Source organism: Pelodiscus sinensis, chromosome 9 (genome assembly GCF_052426305.1).
Source record: "Pelodiscus sinensis isolate ZL-2025 chromosome 9, ASM5242630v1, whole genome shotgun sequence".
NCBI classification, from domain to species: domain Eukaryota; kingdom Metazoa; phylum Chordata; order Testudines; family Trionychidae; genus Pelodiscus; species Pelodiscus sinensis.
In genome coordinates, this window is record NC_143060.1 from 65,573,768 (window position 1) to 65,588,544 (window position 14,777).

Consider the following 14,777-nt stretch of genomic DNA (forward strand, 5'->3'; position numbering starts at 1 on the left):
TCTCAACCTTTCCAGACGACTGTGCCCCTAGCGGGAGTTGGGCTTGTCTTGGGTACCCCAAGTTTCACCTCACGAAACAACTATTTACTTACAAAATCCGACACAAAAATACAAAAGCGTCACACCGCAGGTTGTACCTCCCTGGTCTGGCAGCCTTGGGAGCTGATGGGTCCTGGACCAGGAAATCTGCCGGACCGGGGGAGCTCAGTGCCGGCCAGACCTGCCGAAGGGGGGAGGGGGAATAAAGGGGGCAACTGGCCCAGGGCCCAGTCAATCAAAGGGCACCAGGACTCCCAGTCATCTCTGCTACTACGGCAGCAGGCGGAGTCCTGGGCCCTTTAAATCACCGCCGGAGCCCCGCCCCACCCTGCACGCTCCAGGCGGCTCTGAGGGCTGGCGGGGGAAGGGCACACTCTGGGTGGAGCAGACGTCTGGCTGCTCCCGGTGCTGCCCCGTCTGCCTGAGGCTCCGCCCCTTCCAGGAGCACAGAGAAGCCCCACCCCCAACCCAGAGGTCAGTGAAGGCTATTGGTGCCCCAGTGCCCACCCCTCTGCTGCTACCGGCTGCGGAGCTCCACTCCAGTAGCAGCAGAGGGGCCGGCATAGACCAAGCTGGGGCTGGTGGGGGTGCCTGAGGCAGGGTTTTTATAGAAAAGGCCGGGGGGGGGGGGGGGGGAGAGGAGGGGTTTTCCATCCAAAGACTAAAAACTGTGGACAAATTATTAACGTTGCATTTTTTGGGGTCTCCCCTCAAATTTTCTGCAACAAATTGAGTCGACCAGTGACGGAAATTTCTGCAGGTATCAAAAAATCCACGTGTGCCAAAAAAATAAAACCCGGGTCTGCGCAGGTCCTGCTTTACACCCTTTTTATTGGTGTTTTTAAACCCAATGAAACGGAAAGAATGTTTTTGAGAAAAATTCAAACTGTAAACCAAAGCCGTTTGGGATTCTCTCTGCCCACCCGGGGTGTGTGTAGTCTCCTCTTCGTGCCTCAGAAATCGTTCAGCCGGAGACGTGTTTCCAAAAGAAAGCAGATTGACGACACACCGAGCTGCCTGGGGCCTGGGTCCAGTCCTTGTGGACAAGATGCACTGGTGTTAGGGACATGCTGCAGAATAACAAAAAAGGGAACAGCGCACAACCACACACACACACACACACACACACACACACACACACACACACACACACACACACACATTTCCTGCAGGCCCTGTGCATAAGGTTTACCTGCAGAAGAGCAGGACCGTAGCACGGACCTCACCATGCGTCTGTGGTCGTGAAATGTTTTGCAAACAGCAGGTGAGAATCTCAGCTTATGTTACTTTACACAGTAACCTTTGAGCCCTCCTGATGGCAGAGAAAAATATGAAGAGACGAAGCCCAAACACTCAAAATCCAGAGGACAAATTAGGGGGGAAAAAGAAGCTGTTTTAAAAATCTCATGAGTTGGGGGCTGCCGTGAAAGTTCTCCACCTGTGTGGGTGCATGTGAGGGGGTGATGTCAGAGCCCTAGACCTGGAGAAAAGGCGGGCATGTTAGATCGAGCCAAACGTGTCAGAGGATAAACACGCTGGTCACATGACGCAGCTGTGGGGCTCAAACCCAACCCTGCAGAAACAGCAGCAATCGCTAAGAGGAGGCCACCAGAGAACCGTCTTATCGCCTAGTGAGGACACCAGGGGTGTAGATTTTAACCTCTCCACAGACGGCACAGACGATTCATCACCTCTCCTTTGGCAGGTGTCAGTGTTTCAATCAGACACTCAGCAAGAGCCGCATTGACCCCAATGAAACAACTGATTGCTGGCGGCTTCTGATCTAAATAAAGAAGCAACTGTTTAGGGGGGGCCGTCTAAGTTGGTACTGCAAAATGGAAGGCCAGTGGTTCAAGGCTCTCTCATCCATGGAACCATAACTGCACAGATTAAGGACATAAGAACGGCCACGCTGGGTCAGACCAAGGGTCCATCTAGCCCAGAGTCCTACCTGCAGACAGTGGCCAAGGCCAGGTGCCCCAGAGGGAGTGAACACAACAGGGAACCATCAAGTAATCCTTCCACTGTCGCCCATTCTCAGTCTCTGACAAACAGAGGCCAGGGACACCATTTCTACCCATCCTGGCTCAGAGCTATTGATGGACCTGTCCTCTATGAAGTTATCTAGCTCTTTCTTGAACCCTGTTAAAGTCCTGGTCTTCACAACATCCTCTGGCAAGGAGTTCCACAGGTTGACTGTGTGACGAAAAACTTCCTTTTGTTTGTTTTAAACGTGCTGCCTATTCATTTCATTTGGTGACCCCCTGGTTTTTATATTATGGGAACAAGTAAATAACTTTTCCTTATGCACTTTTTCCACACCAGTCATGAGTTTATAGACGACTGTCATATCCCCCTTAGTCTCTTCCTTTCTAAGCTGAAAAGTCCAAGTCTTTTTCATCTCTCTTCATATGGGACCTGTTCCAAACCCCTCATCATTTTTGTTGCCCTTTCCGGAAGCTCAGAGGAGAGTTCCCAGTTTTCTACTGTCACCGCTCGTTGGTCAACATTAAAATGATGAATGTCAACCACAGAGACCTCTGGAGCGATGGTGGGCAACCTACAGCCCATCGGGGTTCTGTGTGTGGCCCACGAGACATTTTGTTTACTGTTGCCCACCTACAGGTTTTCCAATTCCACTGGTTTCCTTCCATGTCGTTTTTTTCCTACTGGTATTACAGAAGTGCCGGGCCCATAAAGCTAGGGTACGTGACGTAAGGTGCATGCTGATTGCACATAACGTTGACCGTCAGAGCCGTGTGCTCCATCTGCATCCAATCAAAGCGCTGTTACGGTGCAATCGGCACCCTTCGTAAATTCTAGGCACGCAAGCGACCCTGTCCCGGGAGATCATCTTGGTGACAACGATCTTGCGGTCCACGGAGATGGAGGATCGCTGATGTGGCCTGCTCGCTGGCCGAGGTTGCCCCTCACTGATCTAGCCACTGAGCAAGAAACTATTGTTTGTGGCTGCTTAGACAAGCTTCTGTGGAGCCCTAGGCAAAAAAAAAAAAAAAGCGTTTCCTCCAGCTCACGTTGATTGAGTTTCTGTTGCTGCACAATGATAAAGGACCAGATGGCTTCAGGAACTACCCAGGAGCATGGGGGTAAGATCCGGAGATCTCTCATGGGAGTGAGATCTGGAGATTTGACCCCACTAAAATCAATGCAGGTTTTGCTCATTCACAAATTAAGAGGGTGATCTCACACTCGGGAGTCAAGGCCACACTCAAGGGCTAATCCCAGCTCTGCCACTGACTCGTTGTGCAACCCTGGGCAAGTCACTTTGCCTCTCCGGACCTCAGCTTCCACACCCATAAAATGGAGACCTGACGACTGCGGTGTCAGGTCGGAGCATCTGTAGGGTGAAAGCGTCACACGTACCACAGGAAGGCCCAGAAGCCTCATTCAAGGTCAGAGCCCCATTGTGCTCGGCGTGTACAGACCCGTGCGAGAAGGCAGTTCTTGCACGAAAGAGACACAGAGCGCAGTATTGCCAACATTTTGCAAACAAGGCGCTGAGGAATGCGGAGAGTAAATAACACACCCAAGATCACACAACAAGTGGGCGGCAGAGCCAAGAATCAGATCCTACGTCTCCAACTATCTTGGTAGGCAAGTGTGGCATGTATCACATTGTTATGGTGGCAATCACTAGATGGCACTGCAACCCATAGTTTGACACGTTCTTTCTGTTAGCAGGCGAGCGGCGTACTGTACATGTTTTAATGAAACACCGTGGTTGGTCGGCTGATGGGGCTGTTGTTGCAATCAGAAAGCTTGTCATTAGCCTTACATTCGCTCATTAAAGTCAGTGCTTGGGGCTGATTTCTTTGCTGGGAACAGAGCACCCGTGTTTGGGTGAGAATCCTGAATGGAGGAGACTGTGTCGTTTGTGACCACCGCTGTTCCAGGCCATGTGCATGTAGCATAAATAAAACAAATCACACTAGCAAAGTACTCGGCTTCTACCTCTCTGATTTTTCCAACAGGAAACTGACCCCAAAGTTCCCAATATTCTTCACAACTCCCCAGAGAGTCAGCAGAATAATTCATATCCTTCCAACTTAGCAAGGAGAAAATTTCAGCCGTGGGGAGTCAACTGATTCAGCAGGGAGATGACTTGCTGGAGAGACGATGGTGTTATTGTGGAGGCGAACAGACACTAAATCCTCGGAACCAGCCGCAGCCTGGAGGGATTGAACGTTCAGCCTTTCCCGGCGACTTTGGGACCCGTGACATTTAAAACAGGCTCCTCCGGACCCAGAGCCTGCCCGTCAGGTAATGAAACATGACAAGTGACTCCTGGAAATTCTGCCGCCCACGGTGCAGCGGTGTGAAGGGGAAGGGCGAGCCATTTGCAGAGCAAAACAAGCACCCCCCATCCCACTGCAGTTTCAGGGTGGGCAAAGCGCTCCGATCTCCCTCCCCAGCCCTCGCCCTGCTACCGGAAAGCCTGGCTCAATTTTCTTATTTACTGGGGCCCAGATGAGATTTGCAGCCTACACCACGGATGGAAAGCCTGATTTCCCCGACTCACGTCGGTTTCATGCTGGTGTAATTCCATTGACTTCAATGAGGTCACACCTGTGTAAGAAAGAGATGGACCGAGCCCTTTTTCTGCCGCTGCATTTATTATCTCTGGAATAGCTGCACAAAAATTACAAGAGCAAGACGATGCCATTAACTCTTTAGCATCTGAATACTCTGCAGGAACATTGCTATACTGGAAGAGATCACTGATACCGTGGTATCCTGCCGCGATACCCGATGAAAAACATAAGAGCAGCCAGATTGGGTCAGATCAAAGGTCCATCTAGCCTGGTATCCTGTCTGCCAACAGTGGCCAATGCCAGGTGCCCCAGAGGCAGTAAACAGAGCAGGGAACCATCAAGTGATCCCTCTTTTGTCACCCATTCCTGGCCTCTGACAAACAGAGGCTAGGGACACCAACCTTGCCCATGCTGGCTAAGAACCATTGATGGACCTAACCTCCATGAATCTATCTAGTTATTTTTTGAACCCTGTTAAAGTCCTGGTCTTCACAACATCCTCTGGCAAGGAGTTCCACGGGTTATCTGTGTGCTGCATGAAGAAAAACTTCCTTCTGTTTGTTTTAAACCTGCTACCGATTTGGTGACCCCTAGTTATGGGAAGAAGTAAATAATTTTTCCTTATTCACTTTTTCCACACCTGTCATGATTTATAGATCTCTATCCTATCCCCGCTTAGTCTCCTTTTTTCTAAGCTGAAAAGTCCCAGTCTTGTTAATCTCTCTTCCTACGGGACCCGTTCCAAACCCCTCATCATTTTTGTTGCCCTTTTCTGAACCTTGGCCAATGCCAAGGAGAAGAAGAGTCTCCCTCCAAGCCAATGGGGCAATAGTGCACGTAGAAGGAAAACATGTCTTCCACTTCCTGCACAGACCAGCTGACATTCTGCAGGGTGCAGTCTGGTGATGCTGTCTGATACAAATGTGGCTAGCAAGCCTCAAGTCTCTAGCTCCTTGTACCATGCAGCCCCGGTGAGTTCCAGAGCCAGGCCTGGGTCTCTATTTGCAGTTACCAATCACACGGTTTAAAAAAACAAACTCAAATGTAACGCTGAAGTTCAAGAGACAAGTCTAGAGAGCACTTCGCAGGCTTTACCCTGTCTTGGCCATCGCTCCACCTCCTTCCGCCACCGCTGGTTTTGAAATTCGTGTGTAGATTAAATGCAACATGGTGCTACAGCAAACCGAAAGGGGCCCGGGAGGAGATCAGCCAGGGCTAAAATCTGCCCAACCGGCCGAAAAATATCTGACGGGGAACCCGATAAATACTTATTTTAAACATTTTATTAACATTACAGCTTAAGGCCATTCTGAGCTATTGTGCCATCTTGGGTGCCCGGCTACTGAGACTCAGAGAGAGGACAGGAGGTTTTGATTCTCAGGTTTTGTCGGGGTGTGGGCGAAGGGTTTAGCTACTAGTGTGGTACCAGAGCACTCGTCGAAACCGATTGAAATTGATTCAGGTTTCACCAGTGCAAGTCACCATTTGCACCGGTGCAAGTCACCATTTGCACCAATGCACCCAGCAAACGCTGGGTGTTTTCTCCGACACAGGTGTGCGACGTAGGAGATTCACTCTCAAAACAGACACAGCCCAAAGGTGTCCAAACCCAGCGAGCTAAAAGAGCAACTCTTATTTATGGCGACATTTCACCCACCGAAGGCAGGTGCACGCACACACAGACAAACATCAAACGCATCAGGCACCAGAACAAGGGATCTGAGTTATAACTAGGGATGTAAAGGGTTAATCGGGTTACCTAGTAAGTAGGGTCTTAACCAGCGCCTAGCGCAGCTGGAGCAGCCTGCGCCATGCTGTGGACTGGTTAACCAGTTAAACATATAGTTTAACCAATTAATATTTGAAATAGTATTTTACATCCCCGTTATAACAGATTCAACAGGTCAGGTTTGCTCGCCTGCCTGCTTCCTGACATGCGTAACAATATCAGCTGTCCCTCTATCTCCGCAGCGGAATATGTAAAACCTACTCCTCGTTGTTGTCTGGGGACCAAAGACATAATTGGGGAATGTTTCAAGGAGTAAAGCTGCTAAAGAAGACAAATTCAGTCAAATACACGGGCATATGCATGCATGCTCAGTGACCCCAAAGCCCATGTAAGTAGGAGGGTCTCGATATAAGAGCGTTCCCGTGTGGGAGTGGAAAATGGCGTGTGTCAAATTTGTCTTTGCTATCTCAGAAGAGTCTATAGTGCATGGAAAAGTAGGGAAATTACAACACGACAAATGACAAGGCACTTGAGAGGAGAAACAAGTTTGCTTTCACTAATATGCATTTAACTCCAATACCTAATATACTCTTGGGAGAAAGAATGTTTGTGTCAAAGGCTCGACTATCCCTTAAATAACAGTGTAAATGCTCACAAGAAATAATTCTGAGATTCCCTAGAAGTCCACCAGTAGGTCTAGAGAGGACCAGATCTACGAGTCCTGATATTTCTAAGGATCTTTGGGGGCTTTATTTATGTACAGGGCATCCATGCTAGAAGTCACCCTGGTATACATCCGTTCCGCACTAAAGTCATTGATGCTTGTAGCAACTGATCCATGATAAGTCCTCCCATTCCTCACTCTTAAGTTGCGCAGCCCCCGCCCCCCCCACACACACATATTTCCCGCTCTTAAGTCGTGCAAAAAAAAAACCCAATTTGCACAAATGGAAGTCCGCCGTGGGGGTAAAAATTCCCCTCGTTAAGTTGTTTCGCTATAAGTCCAATTTTTTTGGAACGTATCTTGGACTTATAGCAAGGACTTATATCATAAAGAAGCAAAAAAGGCACGAACATAAAAAACTTATTTGCAGGTGCTGCTAAGAGACCATCTTGCTAGTAGGAATAATTTCTGTGGCAAAACATCCAAGACTCAAATTGCTTCCCAAAACAATTAGGCCTTGCCTGACCCATACACCCCCCAAAATGTACAACAGGTGCCTGATTCTCAAAGGATCCGAAAATACCAAGAAAATCCATGGGGGTGTGCACAAGAGACCAGAGTGGGAAGGCCAGAAAGAGGAGAGAGCCCTTGTCAGACGCAGGATATGTGGAACCCTTCCACAGAGGCATGACTTGACGGACATCCCTTATGGGCAAGTCTTGTAGAAAAAATAACCAGGGTAAAAGCAACCAAAAATAATACAGTTCTACTGAAAGGATTAAGTTTCAAGAGTTTTGCCATGGACCTCAAATTGGTCAGGGTTTCAGCCGGACCAAAGAACAGAACACAAGACAGTTCTATAGGATTTTATAGCCATCCAACCAAATTCTATAGCGAGGAAATTCCCGATTAAATTCCGCCAGGTGGTTTTAAATCAACCCTACAGAAAAATTGTTTTCTACGCAGTCCTGCTGGACTCAGGGCAGCACTAGTTTCTATTTATTCAATGAATAAAGCATACATCCCGTGATAGAGGAGCCTCGCAGGGGAAATGAAGTTCTACAGCACTTCCTTTCTCCCGTCCCTTACAAAGCCGAGTAGATCACGCAAACTTTCAAAGAAAAAAAAAATGAGTGAGAGGAAGATGGTTCCCCTGCTGGCCAAGCCTGTTGGGTTGGGGAGATAGCAGCTTTCACCACCAGCACTATTGGAAGTAAATTACAGTGTGCGGTTTTGAGGCTATAGAAGAGTCCACAGGAGAGACCATGTGTTGGAACCGCCCTCTCTATTGGGTTTCCCAGCTCAAACCAGGCTCCCCCCGGTGTCTGTATTTTGCCATCTTTTTCTGTTCAGGCTGGAGTTCCTGTCGTTTCCTAGTGTGCTCCTCTCTCCAAGCTCAGCTCTGCACTGTCCCATCGGGAAGATCTGTGCCCTTCCACCCCATTCCGCACTAACGTTCGGATCCACCCTGCAGCATCACAGAAGCTGCCCTGCTCAGCCATGTCTCTCTGAAGATGTCTGCACTCCTGTTGGTGGGGGCCTCCCCTGCCCCACAGTACCACCAACAGAATCATTTGCAGCGCCTGGGAGTTTTCCTATTCAAAGGCTGACCTGACCTAACCCTATGTAACTGGGGAGAACTGATGAGATTTCAGCCTGAGGCGGCGTGCCCGCCAGCCCAGCTAGATGAGTGTTTATAAAGGAGACTTTGTGGCCAAGCCAAATAGCTCTGCTCTCCGAGTGAGTCTGCCAACAAGCATTGGTGGCAAAGGAGACAGCCAGTGCAGCACCCCCAGTGAGCTGTATTCTCTACCCCATGTATCCTTTTAACACAGAGAAACTTGTCAGATCCCCCCCACCTCTCCAGCAAGAATGGATCGGTCCACGGAATGTCGTTATCGCATGAGGCGACCCCTTGAGGAAATGCCACAAATTGGGGTATCTCCTCTCCTCCCACTTTGAGAAGAAAGGGCCCCCAGTCTTTTGGGTTTAGAGAAATTAAGGCAATCAAGTGTCACGTCTTGGCTCCTGCAATGGTCTGGAGGGATTCCACACCTCCCCGGGTACCATCACCAGATGAACTGTACGTTTTCACGAACACCTGCTTTACGCAGATCCACCCCATCAGATGGACGCTAAAAAGATCAGAGCTGAAGGGCTTTGGAGGAGGACAAAACCAATAGATAGGACAGGAAATTACGGCAAGGCAAAGGTGGTGGCTAGGACACCGCTGGAGGAAAGAACCGAACAACGGAACAACAAGAGAAGTGATGGATTGGGCTCTCCTGAGCAAGAGGAGACAGGGTAAACCTAGGACAACGTGGAAACATACAAGAGAAGCAGAAAGGCCCTCTATCAAAATGGTTAGGGAAGATGTTACGAGTCGATCTATGCTTAGAGCGGCTTATAGAGAACAGACACGACGCCCCCAGACAGCACAGGTATGAAGAGGAGTATAGACACTGAGGTATGGGCTTAGGCGAGTACAGCAGAAGGTCCTACACGCCTGATCGCCTGGTGTCTCCCCTACTCAGCTCTCTACGCCTAAGAAGTACCCACCTCCATGCTAGTTTTAGCAGTGCAGCATCCCGCTACCTCCCGGTTCACAGGACCTCTCTCTGCCGCATGTAGCCACGCTCCCGAGAGAATTTGGCTGCAACCTGACTTCCCCTGCGCCGGGTAGCTACGGGATTGCCACACACCACCACATGCACAGAGGAGGTCCAAGACCACAGCAGGAGACCGGTGAAGGATGGAAGGCCGGGTGAGGGCCTGAGGGACCGCACGGAATAAAGAAAAACAACGCAAGTTCACCAGAGAATCTCAACGTACATTGAGGCCTTCAACCTCCCAACCGCCTGGTAGGCAAATGCCGCCCTCCGCACCTCACAGGTGGGCCGCTATGCGTCAGAGAGATGGGGTGGGCGAGACAGAGCTGAGGAGACGCCCTGCAGCTCTGAAGAAGAAGGGAAGAGCCGGGTGGGAAGGGAACAGGCCGGGAGCAAAGGGGTGACCGTTTTCGCTCATCGTTCTTGGTGGGGAGTTGCTGAAACGAGCTGCCCTCAACTCATCACGCCCTGCTTCTGAAGGTAACAGGGGGCCAGCTGTACCTCACCTACAGCCAGTGGTGACGGGGTAACGGATCCCTCCGGCGTCCTGACTCCACTGTTGCCAAGGGGGAGTTGCTGGGTTTTAGCCACTGGTTACCGTGGGAACGGCCGGCCTTTGAGATGCCCGTTCCCACTCACCAGCAGTCAGCCAGCCCCTGGCCCTCTGCTCCAATGAGGGACAACTCCAAAGGCCCTCGGCCAGGGAGTGCGTCGCTTCGGGCAGGGAGACTCACCTCACCATCATGAGGGGCCAGGGCAGGGAAAGGGAGCTGAGGGAAAGAAAGAGGACAGAAAGATGAGATGGGTGGAATTTGCTGACAGGAACTCATGGAGCTGAGGCCGGGCAGCTACAGAACAATGCACGCAGCTTGCACGCACAATCTGTGCAAAACGGGATCGGTAAACTCTGTACACAAATTCTAGCTTTTTTTCCCGGCCACTCCGGGCAGCTCTGAGTTGCTCCCATCTGCCAGCTTTTGAGCCAGCTACTTCTGGATCTGCCTATGGAAACCAGCCAGTCACGAAGGGCCCACCCACGTCCCCAGCCACCTCCTCAACAGTCCCTGTTTCTGGCAGGTCAGTATTGAAAATCTGGCGCCTCGCGAGGAATTCTCACTACTGTACTTCAGCCGTTGGTATTAATGCAAATATTTGCCCACTCAGCTGTGGTATTGACTGTCAGGGTGATTGGCAGTGCCGAAGAAGACCTAAACTTCAGGGTTTAATAAACATAGTCCCAATTTGATCGTGTGGCTATGGATTTTTTCCTCCCGAAAGGACAGAAATGCCTACGTGTAGCAAATAGTTAAACCGAAGTTCAAGAGGGGACAATGGTAGCACACCGTTTCCATGATACCTTAGGTACTCACGCTCTAACCAGATGAGGATTACCGTCTTTTTCTACTTAGCCACCTGCCAATTAGCCTTTCACACCCAATCAGTGGACTGGCACAATGCAAGAATTAACTCACGGCCCAAAAAAGCTCAGCTGATGACAGCCAAAGAGTTATGTCTCCCAGGAGAAAAGGTGTGCGTGCTAAGCTTGGATGAGGCGTGGTTGGTAAGGGTCTGTTTTATTATTAAACCCAAAGGCTGTGTCTAGACTGGCAAGTTTTTCCACAAAAGCAGTTGCTTTTGCGGAAAAGCTTGCCAGCTGTCTACACAGGCCGCTTGAATTTCCGCAAGAACATTGACTTCCTACTGTCTGAAATCAGTGCTTCTTGCGGAAATACTATGCTGCTCCTGTTCGGGCAAAAGTCCTTTTGAGCAAAAGCTTTTGCGCAAAAGGGCCAGTGTAGACAGCTCAGATTTGTTTTGCACAAAAAAGCCCCGATCGCGAAAATGGTGATCGGGGCTTTTTTGCGGAAGAGCGCGTCTAGATTGGCACGGACGCTTTTCCACAAAAAGTGCTTTTGCGGAAAAGCGTCCATGCCAATCTAGATGCTCTTTTCCGCAAATGCTTTTAACAGAAAACTTTTCCGTTAAAAGCATTTGCGGAAAATCGTGCCAGTCTAGATGTAGCCCAAACGTATTATTTCTTCTGAATCGTAATTTTTTAAAAGATTTTTGGGAAGCCCAACTAAGAGTTTGAGTGCTCGGCATTGGCAAAGAGAGCCCGAGACAGTTTTTCATTCAAAAATTGTCCAAGCTTTTACCCAACCATCCGCTCACAGGCCGGGAGAGTATGCTGTTAAACAACGGGCATGGTTCATTGAGTATGCTCCGAAGTGAATCTGCAGTCATTTAGGAAGCTTTTCATACCACCCCTAACCCCCAACGCATTGATCTTTGTGTGGGTCTCTCTGTGTGTCAGTGGAGAATCCCTCGCTTAGTGTGAAAACTGCTCGAATGCAAAGAAATTAATAATAATACAGAGCCCTGTAAAGCCTGCTGAGTTGAACTAGAGCATTATAAAGATGGCTTTTTTATTCTGTCTTTCAGCCACTGCTGACTTGATCACAGTTTATCATGCCTCAAAGACAGACAGCTCTCAAAGTGATCAAACAGATGAACTAAACGGGTTTCAGACAACGCATATGCCACTTTTTCCCTGTTGCAGTTAAATTCCCTAAAGTGTTAAGCTGTTGGTAAGGTGCAAAACAGCATTATAATAAAAGCAGCATTGATCAGTGTGGGTGGAGCATAAAATAGCTCTCTTCGTCAATTTCATTCACACCTAAACCTCACTAACAAATAGCGTCCTATCTATGCCCAGGTAGGACTCACTACCTTCCCTGATTTAAACTTCAGCATTGCTTTGATTCATTTATTTGACTGTATCTCTGTTCAAATACAAGGGGGTGATTTTTTTTAATGATGGGAAAAGGATGGGTTCTCTCCTCCCTTATGCTCAGAAATGGATTTTATTCGAGTTTTTCCCAAACCAACGTCCCCTTTTGGCCAAAACGAATTCTAGAAAAATTCTGCCTGAAAGGGGAATTTTTTCGACAAGTTAAGGGTGCATGATAACAATACAACATCATCATCAGCCAAGGTAGCATGGTAGGGAGCCAGTGACTTCAAAGGCATTATAAGCTACAAGGGTCTGCACCAATCAAGAACCCGGTCCGAGAAAACAAAAATCGATTTGTTACTTTAGCTAGTGAGCTTTGAAATTAACTGCTGCAACTCTGTTAGCTGAGAAACTGATGCGATGCATTGCTAGCTAGACACCTCCTAGGTGGCCTCTATGTGTGGTTTGAAATAATTTACATATTTAAGTACGTGTTTAGAGAATTATAACAATTTGCATACTTATATAAATGTTCACAGCCCAATGTAGTTTGTCGTTTAATTGCAGGTATTTTTAAGCAGTCACTAGGAGTACGTCTATACTGCACGGCCATTTCGGTATCCCGAAATAGCTACCCCGCAAGCCATTCATTATTTCGAAATATTTTTGGAAATAACGGGAGCTCTATTTCGCCATCCGGGTAAACCTCATTGCACGAGGGATAAGGGATGGCGCAAAGAGCACATTATTTTGAAATTTGGCTCTCTGTAGATGCGCCAGAATTTCAAAATAAGCTATTTTGAAATAGTTTTGAAATAAGATAGAGGGAGGAAGGGATAGCTCAGTGGTTTGAGGATTGGCCTGCCAAACCCACGGTTGAGTTCAATCCTTGAGTGGGCTATTTAGGAAGCTGGGGGAAATCTGTCAGGGATGGTACTTGGTCCTGTCATGAGGGCAGGGGACTGGACTCGACTCAATGACACCTCAAGGTCCCTTCCAGTTCTATGAGATAGGCAATTTGCATATCTTAACCATATAGAGATATACCTATCTGGTTTAGGGTGCTGTGTAGATGCACCCTAGTGAAGTTTAAGTCTGAGACATGTTAAATATAAATACTGGAAGAACCAAATGTAAACCTGTCCAGATCTTTGTATAATGGACTGAAGTGATGCCCAGATCCCCAACCACCTCATGAAGCCAAGACCCTCTCCATTTAACTCCGACACATCTTCCCAATGTCTCTAGGGTATGTCTACACTTGCACCCTCTTTCGAGAGAAGGATGCAAATGCAGCTGAGCAAAATTGCAAATGAAGCGTGGATTTGAATTTCCTGTGCTTCGTTTGCATAATCACAGACCGCCGCTATTTCAAAATAACAAACACAGTGTAGACACGGTTATTTTGGGAGAAAACCCATCTTCCGAAATAACCGGTAAACCTTGTTGTATGTCCTCAGGACATACCACACTAATACCAACCCTGGAACTTTCCCTTGCAACAAACCCCATTGCCAGCTTTGTCCACATATTTACTCTGCTGACACCATTGTCGGCAAACCTTGCCAGCTACAAGATCAAGAACACATATTCCTGTTCATCCAGAAATATAACTGATGCTATCATGTGTCTAAAGTGTCCGTCTGCTATGTACATTAGACAAACTTCTCAGACACTTTGCCAAAAAATCAATGCACATAAAACAGACATCAGGCTCTCTCACAGAGAGAAAACTGTTGCTTGCCATTTTAACCAGACTGACCATTCTCTCAATGACCTTAAAACATGCATATTGCTTCAAAGAGATTTTAACTCCAGACTTCAAAGAGAAGCCTCAGAACTGTCATCCATGCTTAAATTTGACACTTTATGCATGGGTCTTAACAAAGATGCTAATTATCTTACCCATTACAAAGATAGCTTCCCCAATTACCACCCCTAATGTCATTATCTCACAGACACTAACCTTCCCCCTCCCTCCCTTCTGTTCTTAAATCTGATTCGTCAATTTTATATGTGTTCACTTTTTTTTGATTGTATCCCTTTGGTATATATGGCCATGCCAATTTTCTTCCACATCTTGATCTGAGGAAGTGGGGCTGTCCCACGAAAGCTCATCACCTAATAAACCATCTTGTTAGTCTTCAAAGTGCTGCATAGTTCTGTCTTTTATTCAGCTAGACCAGACTAACACAGCTGCATCTCTATCACTGAACTTTAGAGAAAAACCCTTCCCTGGCTCCGATCAAGCATGCTTCATTTCTAGGCAAAGTTCAGTTGTGGCATAATTAACAAGGATAAACTTAAAAAGCAACAAATGCTCTGGTAGCACTTTATAGACTAACAAAATTGTAGATGGTATCCTGAGCTTTTGTGGGTACAGCCCACGTCTTCAGATCACCGGAGTTATGAGTTTTGGATGTGCAGACCCAAAACCAATAGGGGAGAA

The 14,777-nt window shown here is 48.0% G+C and overlaps 1 protein-coding gene across 6 annotated transcripts in view; it reads right to left on the reverse strand.

The window, feature by feature from the left end:
• The window catches only part of RXRG (retinoid X receptor gamma), a 57,503-nt gene that overhangs the window by 20,691 nt on the left and 22,035 nt on the right, over positions 1-14,777 (reverse strand). Inside the window, exon 1 of one of the 6 annotated variants that reach the window (XM_089780618.1) lies at positions 963-7,194. The exons of the other annotated variants lie outside the window; for them this stretch is intronic. The gene's annotated coding sequence lies outside the window, so the exon portion shown is untranslated. Of the gene's footprint in view, positions 1-962; positions 7,195-14,777 lie in introns of those variants that run through there. 6 annotated transcript variants of the gene reach the window in all.